Source organism: Diorhabda sublineata, chromosome 9 (genome assembly GCF_026230105.1).
Source record: "Diorhabda sublineata isolate icDioSubl1.1 chromosome 9, icDioSubl1.1, whole genome shotgun sequence".
Taxonomy (NCBI): Eukaryota; Metazoa; Arthropoda; class Insecta; order Coleoptera; family Chrysomelidae; genus Diorhabda; species Diorhabda sublineata.
In genome coordinates this window covers 10567603-10590053 of record NC_079482.1, presented here as the reverse complement: position 1 = coordinate 10590053, position 22451 = coordinate 10567603, and positions in this window count along the sequence as shown.

Here is a 22451-nt window from a genome sequence, read left to right as displayed (position 1 = left end):
TCAACACAAAGTGACAGTTGACCTCAATGGGCTTCAATCGAGGTTATTCGATGATATCTGACAAAGTTAGATGCAAAATCACTCAAATATATAAGAAATGTTGGAATTCGACTTCAAATTAGGAAGATAGACTTTGAAAGTTTTCAATTATAACAAAGTGACAGTTGACCTCAATGGGCTTCAATCGATGTTATTCGATGATTTCTGACAAAGTAAGATGCAAACTCACTCAAATATAGGAGAAATGTTGAAATTCGACTTCAAATTAGAAAGATAGACTTTGAAAATTTTCAATTAACACAAAGTGACAGTTGACCTCAATGGGCTTCAATCGATGTTATTCGATGATATCTGACAAAGTTAGATGCAAACTCACTCAAATATATGAGAAATGTTGAAAATCGACTTTAAATTAGGAAGATGGACTGAAAATTTTCAATTATTACAAAGTGACAGTTGACCTCATTGGGCTTCAATGGATGTTATTCGATGATATCTGACAAAGTTAGATGTAAACTCACACAACTATATAAGAAATGTTGGAATTCGACTTCAAATTATGAAGATAGACTGAAAATTTTCAATTATTACAAAGTGACAGTTGACCTCAATGGGCTTCAATGGATGTTATTCGATGATATCTGACAAAGTTAGATGCAAAATCACTCAAATATATGAGAAATGTTGGAATTCGACTTCAAATTAGGAAGATAGACTTTGAAAATTTTCAATTATTACAAAGTGACAGTTGACCTCAATGGGCTTCAATCGATGTTATTCGATGATATCTGACAAAGTTAGATGCAAACTCACTCAAATATATAAGAAATGTTGGAATTCGACTTCAATTTAGGAAGATAGACTTTGAAAATTTTCAATTATTTCAAAGTGACAGTTGACCTCAATGGGCTTCAATCGATGTTATTCGATGATATCTGACAGAGTTAGATGCAAACTCACTCAAATATATGAGAAATGTTGAAATTCGACTTCAAATTAGGAAGATAGACTTTGAAAATTTTCAATTAACACAAAGTGACAGTTGACCTCAATGTCTTCAATCGATGTAATTCGATGATATCTGACAAAGTTAGATGCCAAGTCACTCAAATATATGAGAATTGTTGAAATTCGACTTCAAATTAGGAAGATAGACTTTGGAAATTTTCAATTATTACAAAGTGACAGTTGACCTCAATGGGCTTCAATGGATGTTATTCGATGATATCTGACAAAGTTAGATGCAAACTCACTCAAATATATAAGAAATGTTGGAATTCGACTTCAAATTAGGAAGATAGACTGAAAATTTTCAATTATTACAAAGTGACAGTTGACCTCAATGGGCTTCAATCGATGTTATTCGATTATATCTGACAAAGTTAGATGCAAACTCACTCAAATATATGAGAAATGTTGAAATTCGAACTCAAATTAGGAAGATAGACTTTGAAAATTTTCAATTATTACAAAGTGACAGTTGACCTCAATGGGCTTCAATGGATGTTATTCGATGATATCTGACGAAGTTAGATGCAATATCACTCAAATATATGAGAAAAGTTGGAGTTCGACTTCAAATTAGGAAGATAGACTTTGAAAATTTCCAATTATTACAAAGTGACAGTTGACCTCAATGGGCTTCAATCGATGTTATTCAATGATATCTGACAAAGTTAGATGCAAACTCAATCATATATATAAGAAATGTTGGAATTCGACTTCAAGTTAGGAAGATAGACTTTGAAAGTTTTCAATTATAACAAAGTGACAGTTGACCTCAATGGGCTTCAATCGATGTTATTCGATGATTTCTGACAAAGTAAGATGCAAACTCACTAAAATATATGAGAAATGTTGAAATTCGAACTCAAATGAGGAAGATAGACTTTGAAAATTTTCAATTATTCCAAAGTGACAGTTGACCTCAATGGGCTTCAATCGATGTTATTCGATGATATCTGACAAAGTTAGATGCAAACTCACTCAAATATATGAGAATTGATGAGATTCGACTTGAAATAAGGAAGATAGACTTTGAAAATTTTCAATTAACACAAAGTGACAGTTGACCTCAATGGGCTTCAATCGATGTTATTCGATGATATCTGACAAAGTTAGATGCAAACTCACTCAAATATATGAGAAATGTTGAAATTCGACTTCAAATTAGGAAGATAGACTTTGAAAATTTTCAATTATTTCAAAGTGACAGTTGACCTCAATGGGCTTCAATGGATGTTATTCGATGATATCTGACAAAGTTAGATGCAAAATCACTCAAATATATGAGAAAAGTTGGAGTTCGACTTCAAATTAGGAAGATAGACTTTGAAAATTTTCAATTATTACAAAGTGACAGTTGACCTCAATGGGCTTCAATCGATGTTATTCGATGATATCTGACAAAGTTAGATGCAAACTCAATCAAATATATAAGAAATGTTGGAATTCGACTTCAAGTTAGGAAGATAGACTTTGAAAGTTTTCAATTATAACAAAGTGACAGTTGACCTCAATGGGCTTCAATCGATGTTATTCGATGATTTCTGACAAAGTAGGATGTAAACTCACTAAAATATATGAGAAATGTTGAAATTCGACCTCAAATGAGGAAGATAGACTTTGAAAATTTTCAATTATTACAAAGTGACCGTTGACCTCAATGGGCTTCAATCGATGTTATTCGATGATATCTGACAAAGTTAGATGCAAACTCACTCAAATATATGAGAATTGATGAGATTCGACTTGAAATTAGGAAGATAGACTTTGAAAATTTTCAATTAACACAAAGTGACAGTTGGCCTCAATGTGCTTCAATCGATGTTATTCGATGATATCTGACAAAGTTAGATGCAAACTCACTCAAATATATGAGAAATGTTAAAATTCGACTTCAAATTAGGAAGGTAGACTTGAAAATTTTCAATCAACACAAAGTGACATTTGACCTCAATGGGCTTCAATCGATGTTATTCGATGATATCTGACAAAGTTAGATGCAAACTCACTCAAATATATGAGAATTGATGAGATTCGACTTGAAATTAGGAAGATAGACTTTGAAAATTTTCAATTAACACAAAGTGACAGTTGACCTCAATGGGCTTCAATCGATGTTATTCGATGATATCTGACAAAGTTAGATGCAAACTCACTCAAATATTAGAGGAATGTTGAAATTCGACTTCAAGTTAGGAAGATAGACTTTGAAAATTTTCAATTATTACAAAGTGACAGTTGACCTCAATGGGCTTCAATGGATGTTATTCGATGATATCTGACAAAGTTAGATGCAAAATCACTCAAATATATGAGAAAAGTTGGAGTTCGACTTCAAATTAGGAAGATAGACTTTGAAAATTTTCAATTATTACAAAGTGACAGTTGACCTCAATGGGCTTCAATCGATGTTATTCGATGATATCTGACAAAGTTAGATGCAAACTCAATCAAATATATAAGAAATGTTGGAATTCGACTTCAAGTTAGGAAGATAGACTTTGAAAGTTTTCAATTATAACAAAGTGACAGTTGACCTCAATGGGCTTCAATCGATGTTATTCGATGATTTCTGACAAAGTAAGATGTAAACTCACTAAAATATATGAGAAATGTTGAAATTCGACCTCAAATGAGGAAGATAGACTTTGAAAATTTTCAATTATTACAAAGTGACCGTTGACCTCAATGGGCTTCAATCGATGTTATTCGATGATATCTGACAAAGTTAGATGCAAACTCACTCAAATATATGAGAATTGATGAGATTCGACTTGAAATTAGGAAGATAGACTTTGAAAATTTTCAATTAACACAAAGTGACAGTTGGCCTCAATGTGCTTCAATCGATGTTATTCGATGATATCTGACAAAGTTAGATGCAAACTCACTCAAATATATGAGAAATGTTAAAATTCGACTTCAAATTAGGAAGGTAGACTTGAAAATTTTCAATCAACACAAAGTGACATTTGACCTCAATGGGCTTCAATCGATGTTATTCGATGATATCTGACAAAGTTAGATGCAAACTCACTCAAATATATGAGAATTGATGAGATTCGACTTGAAATTAGGAAGATAGACTTTGAAAATTTTCAATTAACACAAAGTGACAGTTGACCTCAATGGGCTTCAATCGATGTTATTCGATGATATCTGACAAAGTTAGATGCAAACTCACTCAAATATATGAGAAATGTTGAAATTCGACTTCAAATTAGGAAGATAGACTTTGAAAATTTTCAATTATTACAAAGTGACAGTTGAAATCAATGGGCTTCAATGGATGTTATTCGATGATATCTGACAAAGTTAGATGCAAACTCACTCAAATATATAAGAAATGTTGGAATTCGACTTGAAATTAGGAAGATAGACTTTGAAAATTTTCAATTAACACAAAGTGACAGTTGACCTCAATGGGCTTCAATCGATGTTATTCGATGATATCTGACAAAGTTAGATGCAAACTCACTCAAATATTAGAGAAATGTTGAAATTCGACTTCAAGTTAGGAAGATAGACTTTGAAAATTCTCAATTATTACAAAGTGACAGTTGACCTCAATGGGCTTCAATGGACGTTATTCGATGATATCTGACAAAGTTAGATGCAAACTCAATCAAATATATGAGAAATGTTGAAATTCGACTTCAAATTGGGAAGATAGACTTTGAAAATTTTCAATTATTACAAAGTGACAGTTGACCTCAATGGGCTTCAATGGATGTTATTCGATGATATCTGACAAAGTTAGATGCAAACTCACTCAAATATATAAGAAATGTTGGAATTCGACTTGAAATTAGGAAGATAGACTTTGAAAATTTTCAATTAACACAAAGTGACAGTTGACCTCAATGGGCTTCAATCGATGTTATTCGATGATATCTGACAAAGTTAGATGCAAACTCACTCAAATATATGAGAAATGTTGAAATTCGACTTCAAATTAGGAAGATAGACTTTGAAAATTTTCAATTATTACAAAGTGACAGTTGACCTCAATGGGCTTCAATGGATGTTATTCGATGATATCTGACAAAGTTAGATGCACACTCACTCATATATATAAGAAATGTTGGAATTCGACTTCAAATTAGGAAGATAGACTTTGAAAATTTTCAATTAACACAAAGTGACAGTTGACCTCAATGGGCTTCAATCGATGTTATTCGATGATATCTGACAAAGTTAGATGCAAACTCACTCAAATATATGAGAAATGTTGAAATTCGACTTCAAATTAGGAAGATAGACTTTGAAAATTTTCAATTATTTCAAAGTGACAGTTGACCTCAATGGGCTTCAATGGATGTTATTCGATGATATCTGACAAAGTTAGATGCAAAATCACTCAAATATATGAGAAAAGTTGGAGTTCGACTTCAAATTAGGAAGATAGACTTTGAAAATTTTCAATTATTACAAAGTGACAGTTGACCTCAATGGGCTTCAATCGATGTTATTCGATGATATCTGACAAAGTTAGATGCAAACTCAATCAAATATATAAGAAATGTTGGAATTCGACTTCAAGTTAGGAAGATAGACTTTGAAAGTTTTCAATTATAACAAAGTGACAGTTGACCTCAATGGGCTTCAATCGATGTTATTCGATGATTTCTGACAAAGTAGGATGTAAACTCACTAAAATATATGAGAAATGTTGAAATTCGACCTCAAATGAGGAAGATAGACTTTGAAAATTTTCAATTATTACAAAGTGACCGTTGACCTCAATGGGCTTCAATCGATGTTATTCGATGATATCTGACAAAGTTAGATGCAAACTCACTCAAATATATGAGAATTGATGAGATTCGACTTGAAATTAGGAAGATAGACTTTGAAAATTTTCAATTAACACAAAGTGACAGTTGGCCTCAATGTGCTTCAATCGATGTTATTCGATGATATCTGACAAAGTTAGATGCAAACTCACTCAAATATATGAGAAATGTTAAAATTCGACTTCAAATTAGGAAGGTAGACTTGAAAATTTTCAATCAACACAAAGTGACATTTGACCTCAATGGGCTTCAATCGATGTTATTCGATGATATCTGACAAAGTTAGATGCAAACTCACTCAAATATATGAGAATTGATGAGATTCGACTTGAAATTAGGAAGATAGACTTTGAAAATTTTCAATTAACACAAAGTGACAGTTGACCTCAATGGGCTTCAATCGATGTTATTCGATGATATCTGACAAAGTTAGATGCAAACTCACTCAAATATTAGAGGAATGTTGAAATTCGACTTCAAGTTAGGAAGATAGACTTTGAAAATTTTCAATTATTACAAAGTGACAGTTGACCTCAATGGGCTTCAATGGATGTTATTCGATGATATCTGACAAAGTTAGATGCAAAATCACTCAAATATATGAGAAAAGTTGGAGTTCGACTTCAAATTAGGAAGATAGACTTTGAAAATTTTCAATTATTACAAAGTGACAGTTGACCTCAATGGGCTTCAATCGATGTTATTCGATGATATCTGACAAAGTTAGATGCAAACTCAATCAAATATATAAGAAATGTTGGAATTCGACTTCAAGTTAGGAAGATAGACTTTGAAAGTTTTCAATTATAACAAAGTGACAGTTGACCTCAATGGGCTTCAATCGATGTTATTCGATGATTTCTGACAAAGTAAGATGTAAACTCACTAAAATATATGAGAAATGTTGAAATTCGACCTCAAATGAGGAAGATAGACTTTGAAAATTTTCAATTATTACAAAGTGACCGTTGACCTCAATGGGCTTCAATCGATGTTATTCGATGATATCTGACAAAGTTAGATGCAAACTCACTCAAATATATGAGAATTGATGAGATTCGACTTGAAATTAGGAAGATAGACTTTGAAAATTTTCAATTAACACAAAGTGACAGTTGGCCTCAATGTGCTTCAATCGATGTTATTCGATGATATCTGACAAAGTTAGATGCAAACTCACTCAAATATATGAGAAATGTTAAAATTCGACTTCAAATTAGGAAGGTAGACTTGAAAATTTTCAATCAACACAAAGTGACATTTGACCTCAATGGGCTTCAATCGATGTTATTCGATGATATCTGACAAAGTTAGATGCAAACTCACTCAAATATATGAGAATTGATGAGATTCGACTTGAAATTAGGAAGATAGACTTTGAAAATTTTCAATTAACACAAAGTGACAGTTGACCTCAATGGGCTTCAATCGATGTTATTCGATGATATCTGACAAAGTTAGATGCAAACTCACTCAAATATATGAGAAATGTTGAAATTCGACTTCAAATTAGGAAGATAGACTTTGAAAATTTTCAATTATTACAAAGTGACAGTTGAAATCAATGGGCTTCAATGGATGTTATTCGATGATATCTGACAAAGTTAGATGCAAACTCACTCAAATATATAAGAAATGTTGGAATTCGACTTGAAATTAGGAAGATAGACTTTGAAAATTTTCAATTAACACAAAGTGACAGTTGACCTCAATGGGCTTCAATCGATGTTATTCGATGATATCTGACAAAGTTAGATGCAAACTCACTCAAATATTAGAGAAATGTTGAAATTCGACTTCAAGTTAGGAAGATAGACTTTGAAAATTCTCAATTATTACAAAGTGACAGTTGACCTCAATGGGCTTCAATGGACGTTATTCGATGATATCTGACAAAGTTAGATGCAAACTCAATCAAATATATGAGAAATGTTGAAATTCGACTTCAAATTGGGAAGATAGACTTTGAAAATTTTCAATTATTACAAAGTGACAGTTGACCTCAATGGGCTTCAATGGATGTTATTCGATGATATCTGACAAAGTTAGATGCAAACTCACTCAAATATATAAGAAATGTTGGAATTCGACTTGAAATTAGGAAGATAGACTTTGAAAATTTTCAATTAACACAAAGTGACAGTTGACCTCAATGGGCTTCAATCGATGTTATTCGATGATATCTGACAAAGTTAGATGCAAACTCACTCAAATATATGAGAAATGTTGAAATTCGACTTCAAATTAGGAAGATAGACTTTGAAAATTTTCAATTATTACAAAGTGACAGTTGACCTCAATGGGCTTCAATGGATGTTATTCGATGATATCTGACAAAGTTAGATGCACACTCACTCATATATATAAGAAATGTTGGAATTCGACTTCAAATTAGGAAGATAGACTTTGAAAATTTTTAATTATTACAAAGTGACAGTTGACCTCAATGGGCTTCAATCGATGTTATTCGACGATATCTGACAAAGTTAGATGCAAACTCACTCAAATATTAGAGAAATATTGAAATTCGACTTCAAGTTAGGAAGATAGACTTTGAAAATTTTCAATTATTACAAAGTGACAGTTGACCTCAATGGGCTTCAATGGATGTTATTCGATGATATCTGACAGAGCTAGATGCAAACTCACTCAAATATATGAGAAATGTTGAAATTCGACTTCAAATTAGGAAGATAGACTTTGAAAATTTATTACAAAGTGACAGTTGAAATCAATGGGCTTCAATGGATGTTATTCGATGATATCTGACAAAGTTAGATGCAAACTCACTCAAATATATAAGAAATGTTGGAATTCGACTTGAAATTAGGAAGATAGACTTTGAAAATTTTCAATTAACACAAAGTGACAGTTGACCTCAATGGGCTTCAATCGATGTTATTCGATGATATCTGACAAAGTTAGATGCAAACTCACTCAAATATTAGAGAAATGTTGAAATTCGACTTCAAGTTAGGAAGATAGACTTTGAAAATTTTCAATTATTACAAAGTGACAGTTGACCTCAATGGGCTTCAATGGATGTTATTCGATGATATCTGACAAAGTTAGATGCAAACTCAATCAAATATATGAGAAATGTTGAAATTCGACTTCAAATTGGGAAGATAGACTTTGAAAATTTTCAATTATTACAAAGTGACAGTTGACCTCAATGGGCTTCAATGGATGTTATTCGATGATATCTGACAAAGTTAGATGCAAACTCACTCAAATATATGAGAAATGTTGGAATTCGACTTGAAATTAGGAAGATAGACTTTGAAAATTTTCAATTAACACAAAGTGACAGTTGACCTCAATGGGCTTCAATCGATGTTATTCGATGATATCTGACAAAGTTAGATGCAAACTCACTCAAATATATGAGAAATGTTGAAATTCGACTTCAAATTAGGAAGATAGACTTTAAAAATTTTCAATTATTACAAAGTGACAGTTGACCTCAATGGGCTTCAATGGATGTTATTCGATGATATCTGACAAAGTTAGATGCAAACTCACTCATATATATAAGAAATGTTGGAATTCGACTTCAAATTAGGAAGATGGACTTTGAAAATTTTCAATTAACACAAAGTGACAGTTGACCTCAATGGGCTTCAATCGATGTTATTCGATGATATCTGACAAAGTTAGATGCAAACTCACTCAAATATTAGAGAAATGTTGAAATTCGACTTCAAGTTAGGAAGATAGACTTTGAAAATTTTCAATTATTACAAAGTGACAGTTGACCTCAATGGGCTTCAATGGATGTTGTTCGATGATATCTGACAAAGTGAGATGCAAACTCAATCAAATATATGAGAAATGTTGAAATTCGACTTCAAATTGGGAAGATAGACTTTGAAAATTTTCAATTATTACAAAGTGACAGTTGACCTCAATGGGCTTCAATGGATGTTATTCGATGATATCTGACAAAGTTAGATGCAAACTCACTCAAATATATAAGAAATGTTGGAATTCGACTTGAAATTAGGGAGATAGACTTTGAAAATTTTCAATTAACACAAAGTGACAGTTGACCTCAATGGGCTTCAATGGATGTTATTCGATGATATCTGACAAAGTTAGATGCAAACTCACTCAAATATATGAGAAATGTTGAAATTCGACTTCAAATTAGGAAGATAGACTTTGAAAATTTTCAATTATTACAAAGTGACAGTTGACCTCAATGGGCTTCAATGGATGTTATTCGATGATATCTGACAAAGTTAGATGCAAACTCACTCATATATATAAGAAATGTTGGAATTCGACTTCAAATTAGGAAGATAGACTCTGAAAATTTTTAATTATTACAAAGTGACAGTTGACCTCAATGGGCTTCAATGGATGTTATTCGATGATATCTGACAGAGCAAGATGCAAACTCACTCAAATATATGAGAATTGATGAGATTCGACTTGAAATTAGGAAGATAGACTTTGAAAATTTTCAATTAACACAAAGTGACAGTTGACCTCAATGGGCTTCAATCGATGTTATTCGATGATATCTGACAAAGTTAGATGCAAACTCACTCAAATATTAGAGAAATGTTGAAATTCGACTTCAAGTTAGGAAGATAGACTTTGAAAATTTTCAATTATTACAAAGTGACAGTTGACCTCAATGGGCTTCAATGGATGTTATTCGATGATATCTGACAGAGCTAGATGCAAACTCACTCAAATATATGAGAATTGATGAGATTCGACTTGAAATTAGGAAGATAGACTTTGAAAATTTTCAAATAACACAAAGTGACAGTTGACATCAATGGGCTTCAATGGATGTTATTCGATGATATCTGACAAAGTTAGATGCAAACTCACTCATATATATAAGAAATGTTGGAATTCGACTTCAAATTAGGAAGATGGACTTTGAAAATTTTCAATTAACACAAAGTGACAGTTGACCTCAATGGGCTTCAATCGATGTTATTCGATGATATCTGACAAAGTTAGATGCAAACTCACTCAAATATTAGAGAAATGTTGAAATTCGACTTCAAGTTAGGAAGATAGACTTTGAAAATTTTCAATTATTACAAAGTGACAGTTGACCTCAATGGGCTTCAATGGATGTTGTTCGATGATATCTGACAAAGTGAGATGCAAACTCAATCAAATATATGAGAAATGTTGAAATTCGACTTCAAATTGGGAAGATAGACTTTGAAAATTTTCAATTATTACAAAGTGACAGTTGACCTCAATGGGCTTCAATGGATGTTATTCGATGATATCTGACAAAGTTAGATGCAAACTCACTCAAATATATAAGAAATGTTGGAATTCGACTTGAAATTAGGGAGATAGACTTTGAAAATTTTCAATTAACACAAAGTGACAGTTGACCTCAATGGGCTTCAATGGATGTTATTCGATGATATCTGACAAAGTTAGATGCAAACTCACTCAAATATATGAGAAATGTTGAAATTCGACTTCAAATTAGGAAGATAGACTTTGAAAATTTTCAATTATTACAAAGTGACAGTTGACCTCAATGGGCTTCAATGGATGTTATTCGATGATATCTGACAAAGTTAGATGCAAACTCACTCATATATATAAGAAATGTTGGAATTCGACTTCAAATTAGGAAGATAGACTCTGAAAATTTTTAATTATTACAAAGTGACAGTTGACCTCAATGGGCTTCAATGGATGTTATTCGATGATATCTGACAGAGCAAGATGCAAACTCACTCAAATATATGAGAATTGATGAGATTCGACTTGAAATTAGGAAGATAGACTTTGAAAATTTTCAATTAACACAAAGTGACAGTTGACCTCAATGGGCTTCAATCGATGTTATTCGATGATATCTGACAAAGTTAGATGCAAACTCACTCAAATATTAGAGAAATGTTGAAATTCGACTTCAAGTTAGGAAGATAGACTTTGAAAATTTTCAATTATTACAAAGTGACAGTTGACCTCAATGGGCTTCAATGGATGTTATTCGATGATATCTGACAGAGCTAGATGCAAACTCACTCAAATATATGAGAATTGATGAGATTCGACTTGAAATTAGGAAGATAGACTTTGAAAATTTTCAAATAACACAAAGTGACAGTTGACATCAATGGGCTTCAATCGATGTTATTCGATGATATCTTACAAAGTTAGATGCAAACTCACTCAAATATATGAGAATTGATGAGATTCGACTTGAAATTAGGAAGATAGACTTTGAAAATTTTCAATTAACACAAAGTGACAGTTGAACTCAATGGGCTTCAATCGATGTTATTCGATGATATCTGACAAAGTTAGATGCAAACTCACTCAAATATATGAGAAATGTTGAAATTCGACTTCAAATTAGGAAGATAGACTTTGAAAATTTTCAATTATTACAAAGTGACAGTTGAAATCAATGGGCTTCAATGGATGTTATTCGATGATATCTGACAAAGTTAGATGCAAACTCACTCAAATATATGAGAATTGATGAGATTCGACTTGAAATGAAGAAGATAGACTTTGAAAATTTTCAATCAACACAAAGTGACAATCGACGTCAATGGGCTTCAATGGATGTAAATCGACGATATCTGACCAAGTTAGTTGCAAACTCACTCAAATATGAGAGAATTGATGAGATTCGACTTGAAATGAGGAAGATAGATTCTAAAAATTTGTTATCAACACAAAATGACAATCGACCTCAATGGGCTTCAATGGATGTAAATCGACGATATCTGACCAAGTTAGTTGCAAACTCACTCAAATATATAAGGATTGATCAGATTCGACTTGAAATGAGGAAGATAGATTCTAAAAATTTTCAATTAACACAAAGTGACAATCGACCTCATTGGGCTTCAATAGATGTAAATCGACGATAACTGTCCAAGTTAGTTGCAAACTCACTCAAATATATAAGAATTGATCAGATTCGACTTGAAATGAGGAAGATAGATTCTAAAAATTTTCAATCAACACAAAAAGACAATCGACCTCAAAGGGCTTCAATGGATGTAAATCGACGATATCTGACCAAGTTAGTTGCAAACTCACTCAAATATAAGAGAATTGATGAGATTCGACTTGAAATGAGGAAGATAGACTTTGAAAATTTTCAATTAACACAAAGTGACAATCGACCTCAATGGGCTTCAATAGATGTAAATCGACAATAACTGACCAAGTTAGTTGCAAACTCACTCGAATATATGAGAATTGATGAGATTCGACTTGAAATGAGGAAGATAGATTCTAAAAATTTTCAATCAACACAAAGTGACAATCGACCTCAATGGGCTTCAATGGATGTAAATCGACGATATCTGACCAAGTCAGCTGCAAACTCACTCAAATATATAAGGATTGATCAGATTCGACTTGAAATGAGGAAGATAGATTCTAAAAATTTTCAATTAACACAAAGTGACAATCGACCTCAATGGGCTTCAATGGATGTAAATCGACGCTATCTGACCAAGTTAGTTGCAAACTCACTCAAATATAAGAGAATTGATGAGATTCGACTTGAAATGAGGAAGATAGACTTTGAAAATTTTCAATCAACACAAAGTGACATCGACGTCAATGGGCTTCAATGGGTGTAAATCGACGATATCTGACAAAGTTAGTTGCAAACTCACTCAAATATATGGGAATTGATGAGATTCGACTTAAAATTAGGAAGATAGACTTTAAAAATTTTCAATCAACACAAAGTGACAATCGACCTCAATGGGCTTCAATGAATGTAAATCGACGATATCTGACAAAGTTAGTTGCAAACTCACTCAAATATATAAGAATTGATGAGATTCGACTTGGAATGAGGAAGATAGACTTTAAAAATTTTCAATCAACACAAAGTGACAATCGACCTCAATGGGCTTCAATGGATGTAAATCGACGATATCTGACCAAGTTAGTTGCAAACTCACTCAAATATAAGAGAATTGATGAGATTCGACTTGAAATGAGGAAGATAGACTTTGAAAATTTTCTATCAACACAAAGTGACAATCGACGTCAATGGGCTTCAATGGATGTAAATCGACGATATCTGACCAAGTTAGTTGCAAACTCACTCAAATATGAGAGAATTGATGAGATTCGACTTGAAATGAGGAAGATAGACTTTGAAAATTTTCTATCAACACAAAGTGACAATCGACCTCAATGGGCTTCAATGGATGTGAATCGACGATATCTGACCAAGTTAGTTGCAAACTCACTCAAATATATAAGAATTGATCAGAATCGACTTGAAATGAGGTAGAGAGATTTTAAAAATTTTTTACCAACACAAAATGACAATCGACCTCATTGGGCTTCAATGGATGTAAATCGACGATATCTGACAAAGTTAGTTGCAAACTCACTCAAATATATGAGAATTGATGAGATTCGACTTGAAATGAAGAAGATAGACTTTGAAAATTTTCAATCAACACAAAGTGACAATCGACGTCAATGGGCTTCAATGGATGTAAATCGACGATATCTGACCAAGTTAGTTGCAAACTCACTCAAATATAAGAGAATTGATGAGATTCGACTTGAAATGAGGAAGATAGATTCTAAAAATTTGTTATCAACACAAAATGACAATCGACCTCAATGGGCTTCAATGGATGTAAATCGACGATATCTGACCAAGTTAGTTGCAAACTCACTCAAATATATAAGGATTGATCAGATTCGACTTGAAATGAGGAAGATAGATTCTAAAAATTTTCAATTAACACAAAGTGACAATCGACCTCATTGGGCTTCAATAGATGTAAATCGACGATAACTGTCCAAGTTAGTTGCAAACTCACTCAAATATATAAGAATTGATCAGATTCGACTTGAAATGAGGAAGATAGATTCTAAAAATTTTCAATCAACACAAAGTGACAATCGACCTCAATGGGCTTCAATGGATGTAAATCGACGATATCTGACCAAGTTAGTTGCAAACTCACTCAAATATAAGAGAATTGATGAGATTCGACTTGAAATGAGGAAGATAGACTTTGAAAATTTTCAATTAACACAAAGTGACAATCGACCTCAATGGGCTTCAATAGATGTAAATCGACAATAACTGACCAAGTTAGTTGCAAACTCACTCAAATATATGAGAATTGATGAGATTCGACTTGAAATGAGGAAGATAGATTCTAAAAATTTTCAATCAACACAAAGTGACAATCGACCTCAATGGGCTTCAATGGATGTAAATCGACGATATCTGACCAAGTCAGCTGCAAACTCACTCAAATATATAAGGATTGATCAGATTCGACTTGAAATGAGGAAGATAGATTCTAAAAATTTTCAATTAACACAAAGTGACAATCGACCTCAATGGGCTTCAATGGGTGTAAATCGACGATATCTGACAAAGTTAGTTGCAAACTCACTCAAATATATGGGAATTGATGAGATTCGACTTGAAATTAGGAAGATAGACTTTAAAAATTTTCAATCAACACAAAGTGACAATCGACCTCAATGGGCTTCAATGGATGTAAATCGACGATATCTGACAAAGTTAGTTGCAAACTCACTCAAATATATAAGAATTGATGAGATTCGACTTGGAATGAGGAAGATAGACTTTGAAAATTTTCAATCAACACAAAGTGACAATCGACCTCAATTGGCTTCAATGGATGTAAATCAACGATATCTGACCAAGCTAGTTGCAAACTCACTCAAATATATAAGGATTGATCAGATTCGACTTGAAATGAGGAAGATAGATTCTAAAAATTTTCAATCAACACAAAGTGACAATCGACCTCAATGGGCTTAAATGGATGTAAATCGACGCTATCTGACCAAGTTAGTTGCAAACTCACTCAAATATGAGAGAATTGATGAGATTCGACTTGAAATGAGGAAGATAGACTTTGAAAATTTTCAATCAACACAAAGTGACAATCGACGTCAATGGGCTTCAATGGGTGTAAATCGACGATATCTGACAAAGTTAGTTGCAAACTCACTCAAATATAAGAGAATTGATGAGATTCGACTTGAAATGAGGAAGATAGACTTTGAAAATTTTCTATCAACACAAAGTGACAATCGACCTCAATGGGCTTCAATGGATGTGAATCGACGATATCTGACCAAGTTAGTTGCAAACTCACTCAAATATATAAGAATTGATCAGAATCGACTTGAAATGAGGTAGAGAGATTTTAAAAAATTTTTATCAACACAAAATGACAATCGACCTCATTGGGCTTCAATGGATGTAAATCGACGATATCTGACAAAGTTAGTTGCAAACTCACTCAAATATATGAGAATTGATGAGATTCGACTTGAAATGAAGAAGATAGACTTTGAAAATTTTCAATCAACACAAAGTGACAATCGACGTCAATGGGCTTCAATGGATGTAAATCGACGATATCTGACCAAGTTAGTTGCAAACTCACTCAAATATAAGAGAATTGATGAGATTCGACTTGAAATGAGGAAGATAGACTTTGAAAATTTTCAATTAACACAAAGTGACAATCGACCTCAATGGGCTTCAATAGATGTAAATCGACAATAACTGACCAAGTTAGTTGCAAACTCACTCAAATATATGAGAATTGATGAGATTCGACTTGAAATGAGGAAGATAGACTTTGAAAATTTTCTATCAACACAAAGTGACAATCGACGTCAATGGGCTTCAATGGATGTAAATCGACGATATCTGACAAAGTTAGTTGCAAACTCACTCAAATATATAAGAATTGATGAGATTCGACTTGGAATGAGGAAAATAGACTTTGAAAATTTTCAATCAACACAAAGTGACAATCGACCTCAATTGGCTTCAATGGATGTAAATCAACGATATCTGACCAAGCTAGTTGCAAACTCACTCAAATATATAAGGATTGATCAGATTCGACTTGAAATGAGGAAGATAGATTCTAAAAATTTTCAATCAACACAAAGTGACAATCGACCTCAATGGGCTTAAATGGATGTAAATCGACGCTATCTGACCAAGTTAGTTGCAAACTCACTCAAATATAAGAGAATTGATGAGATTCGACTTGAAATGAGGAAGATAGACTTTGAAAATTTTCAATCAACACAAAGTGACAATCGACGTCAATGGGCTTCAATGGGTGTAAATCGACGATATCTGACAAAGTTAGTTGCAAACTCACTCAAATATAAGAGAATTGATGAGATTCGACTTGAAATGAGGAAGATAGACTTTGAAAATTTTTTATCAACACAAAGTGACAATCGACCTCAATGGGCTTCAATGGATGTGAATCGACGATATCTGACCAAGTTAGTTGCAAACTCACTCAAATATATAAGAATTGATCAGAATCGACTTGAAATGAGGTAGAGAGATTTTAAAAATTTTTTATCAACACAAAATGACAATCGACCTCATTGAGCTTCAATGGATGTAAATCGACGATATCTGACAAAGTTAGTTGCAAACTCACTCAAATATATGAGAATTGATGAGATTCGACTTGAAATGAAGAAGATAGACTTTGAAAATTTTCAATCAACACAAAGTGACAATCGACGTCAATGGGCTTCAATAGATGTAAATCGACGATATCTGACCAAGTTAGTTGCAAACTCACTCAAATATAAGAGAATTGATGAGATTCGACTTGAAATGAGGAAGATAGACTTTGAAAATTTTCTATCAACACAAAGTGACAATCGACGTCAATGGGCTTCAATGGATGTAAATCGACGATATCTGACAAAGTTAGTTGCAAACTCACTCAAATATATAAGAATTGATGAGATTCGACTTGGAATGAGGAAGATAGACTTTGAAAATTTTCAATCAACACAAAGTGACAATCGACCTCAATTGGCTTCAATGGATGTAAATCAACGATATCTGACCAAGCTAGTTGCAAACTCACTCTAATATATAAGGATTGATCAGATTCGACTTGAAATGAGGAAGATAGATTCTAAAAATTTTCAATCAACACAAAGTGACAATCGACCTCAATGGGCTTAAATGGATGTAAATCGACGCTATCTGACCAAGTTAGTTGCAAACTCACTCAAATATAAGAGAATTGATGAGATTCGACTTGAAATGAGGAAGATAGACTTTGAAAATTTTCAATCAACACAAAGTGACAATCGACGTCAATGGGCTTCAATGGGTGTAAATCGACGATATCTGACAAAGTTAGTTGCAAACTCACTCAAATATAAGAGAATTGATGAGATTCGACTTGAAATGAGGAAGATAGACTTTGAAAATTTTCTATCAACACAAAGTGACAATCGACCTCAATGGGCTTCAATGGATGTGAATCGACAATATCTGACCAAGTTAGTTGCAAACTCACTCAAATATATAAGAATTGATCAGAATCGACTTGAAATGAGGTAGAGAGATTTTAAAAATTTTTTATCAACACAAAATGACAATCGACCTCATTGGGCTTCAATGGATGTAAATCGACGATATCTGACAAAGTTAGTTGCAAACTCACTCAAATATATGAGAATTGATGAGATTCGACTTGAAATGAAGAAGATAGACTTTGAAAATTTTCAATCAACACAAAGTGACAATCGACGTCAATGGGCTTCAATGGATGTAAATCGACGATATCTGACAAAGTTAGTTGCAAACTCACTCAAATATATGAGAATTGATGAGATTCGACTTGAAATGAGGAAGATAGACTTTGAAAATTTTCTATCAACACAAAGTGACAATCGACGTCAATGGGCTTCAATGGATGTAAATCGACGATATCTGACAAAGTTAGTTGCAAACTCACTCAAATATATAAGAATTGATGAGATTCGACTTGGAATGAGGAAGATAGACTTTGAAAATTTTCAATCAACACAAAGTGACAATCGACCTCAATTGGCTTCAATGGATGTAAATCAACGATATCTGACCAAGCTAGTTGCAAACTCACTCAAATATATAAGGATTGATCAGATTCGACTTGAAATGAGGAAGATAGATTCTAAAAATTTTCAATCAACACAAAGTGACAATCGACCTCAAAGGGCTTAAATGGATGTAAATCGACGCTATCTGACCAAGTTAGTTGCAAACTCACTCAAATATAAGAGAATTGATGAGATTCGACTTGAAATGAGGAAGATAGACTTTGAAAATTTTCAATCAACACAAAGTGACAATCGACGTCAATGGGCTTCAATGGGTGTAAATCGACGATATCTGACAAAGTTAGTTGCAAACTCACTCAAATATAAGAGAATTGATGAGATTCGACTTGAAATGAGGAAGATAGACTTTGAAAATTTTCTATCAACACAAAGTGACAATCGACCTCAATGGGCTTCAATGGATGTGAATCGACGATATCTGACCAAGTTAGTTGCAAACTCACTGAAATATATAAGAATTGATCAGAATCGACTTGAAATGAGGAAGATAGATTCTAAAAATTTGTTATCAACACAAAATGACAATCGACCTCAATGGGCTTCAATGGATGTAAATCGACAATATCTGACCAAGTTAGTTGCAAACTCACTCAAATATATAAGGATTGATGAGATTCGACTTGAAATGAGGAAGATAGATTCTAAAAATTTTCAATCAACACAAAGTGACAATCGACCTCAATGGGCTTCAATGGATGTAAATCGACGATATCTGACCAAGTCAGCTGCAAACTCACTCAAATATATAAGGATTGATCAGATTCGACTTGAAATGAGGAAGATAGATTCTAAAAATTTTCAATCAACACAAAGTGACAATCGACCTCAATGGGCTTCAATGGATGTAAATCGACGCTATCTGACCAAGTTATTTGCAAACTCACTCAAATATAAGAGAATTGATGAGATTCGACTTGAAATGAGGAAGATAGACTTTGAAAATTTTCAATCAACACAAAGTGACAATCGACGTCAATGGGCTTCAATGGGTGTAAATCGACGATATCTGACAAAGTTAGTTGCAAACTCACTCAAATATATGGGAATTGATGAGATTCGACTTGAAATTAGGAAGATAGACTTTAAAAATTTTCAATCAACACAAAGTGACAATCGACCTCAATGGGCTTCAATGGATGTAAATCGACGATATCTGACCAAGTTAGTTGCAAACTCACTCAAATATAAGAGAATTGATGAGATTCGACTTGAAATGAGGAAGATAGACTTTGAAAATTTTCAATTAACACAAAGTGACAATCGACCTCAATGGGCTTCAATAGATGTAAATCGACAATAACTGACCAAGTTAGTTGCAAACTCACTCAAATATATGAGAATTGATGAGATTCGACTTGAAATGAGGAAGATAGATTCTAAAAATTTTCAATCAACACAAAGTGACAATCGACCTCAATGGGCTTCAATGGATGTAAATCGACGATATCTGACCAAGTCAGCTGCAAACTCACTCAAATATATAAGGATTGATCAGATTCGACTTGAAATGAGGAAGATAGATTCTAAAAATTTTCAATCAACACAAAGTGACAATCGACCTCAATGGGCTTCAATGGATGTAAATCGACGCTATCTGACCAAGTTAGTTGCAAACTCACTCAAATATAAGAGAATTGATGAGATTCGACTTGAAATGAGGAAGATAGACTTTGAAAATTTTCAATCAACACAAAGTGACAATCGACGTCAATGGGCTTCAATGGGTGTAAATCGACGATATCTGACAAAGTTAGTTGCAAACTCACTCAAATATATGGGAATTGATGAGATTCGACTTGAAATTAGGAAGATAGACTTTCAAAATTTTCAATCAACACAAAGTGACAATCGACCTCAATGGGCTTCAATGGATGTAAATCGACGATATCTGACAAAGTTAGTTGCAAACTCACTCAAACATATAAGAATTGATGAGATTCGACTTGGAATGAGGAAGATAGACTTTGAAAATTTTCAATCAACAGAAAGTGACAATCGACCTCAATTGGCTTCAATGGATGTAAATCGACGATATCTGACCAAGCTAGTTGCAAATTCACTCAAATATACAAGAATTGAGGAGATTCGACTTGAAATGAGGAAGATAGACTTTAAAAATTTTCAATCAAAACAGAGTGACAATCGACCTCAATGGGCTTCAATGAATGTAATTCGACGATATCTGAAAAAGTTAGTTGCGTACTCACTCAAATATATGGGAATTAATGAGATTCGACTTGAAATGAGGAAGATAGACTTTAAAAATTTTCAATCAACACAAAGTGACAATCGACCTCAATGGGCTTCAATGGATGTAACTCGACGAGATCGGACCAAGTTAGTTGCAAACTCACTCAAATATATGGAAATTGATGAGATTCGACTTGAAATGAGGAAGATAGACTTTGAAAATTTTCAATCAACACAAAGTGACAATCGACCTCAATTGGCTTCAATGGATGTAAATCGACGATATCTGACCAAGCTAGTTGCAAATTCACTCAAATATACAAGAATTGAGGAGATTCGACTTGAAATGAGGAAGATAGACTTTAAGAATTTTCAATCAACACAAAGTGATAATCGACCTCAATGGGCTTCAATGGATGTAAATCGACGAGATCTGACCAAGTTAGTTGCAAACTCACTCAAATATACAAGAATTGAGGAGATTCGACTTGAAATGAGGAAGATAGACTTTAAAAATTTTCAATCAAAACAGAGTGACAATCGACCTCAATGGGCTTCAATGAATGTAATTCGACGATATCTGAAAAAGTTAGTTGCGTACTCACTCAAATATATGGGAATTAATGAGATTCGACTTGAAATTAGGAAGATAGACTTTAAGAATTTTCAATCAACACAAAGTGACAATCGACCTCAATGGGCTTCAATGGATGTAAATCGACGAGATCTGACCAAGTTAGTTGCAAACTCACTCAAATATATAAGAATTGATGAGATTCGACTTGGAATGAGGAAGATAGACTTTGAAAATTTTCAATCAACACAAAGTGACAATCGACCTCAATTGGCTTCAATGGATGTAAATCGACGATATCTGACCAAGTTAGTTGCAAACTCACTCAAATATAAGAGAATTGATGAGATTCGACTTGAAATGAGGAAGATAGACTTTGAAAATTTTCAATTAACACAAAGTGACAATCGACCTCAATGGGCTTCAATAGATGTAAATCGACAATAACTGACCAAGTTAGTTGCAAACTCACTCAAATATATGAGAATTGATGAGATTCGACTTGAAATGAGGAAGATAGATTCTAAAAATTTTCAATCAACACAAAGTGACAATCGACCTCAATGGGCTTCAATGGATGTAAATCGACGATATCTGACCAAGTCAGCTGCAAACTCACTCAAATATATAAGGATTGATCAGATTCGACTTGAAATGAGGAAGATAGATTCTAAAAATTTTCAATCAACACAAAGTGACAATCGACCTCAATGGGCTTCAATGGATGTAAATCGACGCTATCTGACCAAGTTAGTTGCAAACTCACTCAAATATAAGAGAATTGATGAGATTCGACTTGAAATGAGGAAGATAGACTTTGAAAATTTTCAATCAACACAAAGTGACAATCGACGTCAATGGGCTTCAATGGGTGTAAATCGACGATATCTGACAAAGTTAGTTGCAAACTCACTCAAATATATGGGAATTGATGAGATTCGACTTGAAATTAGGAA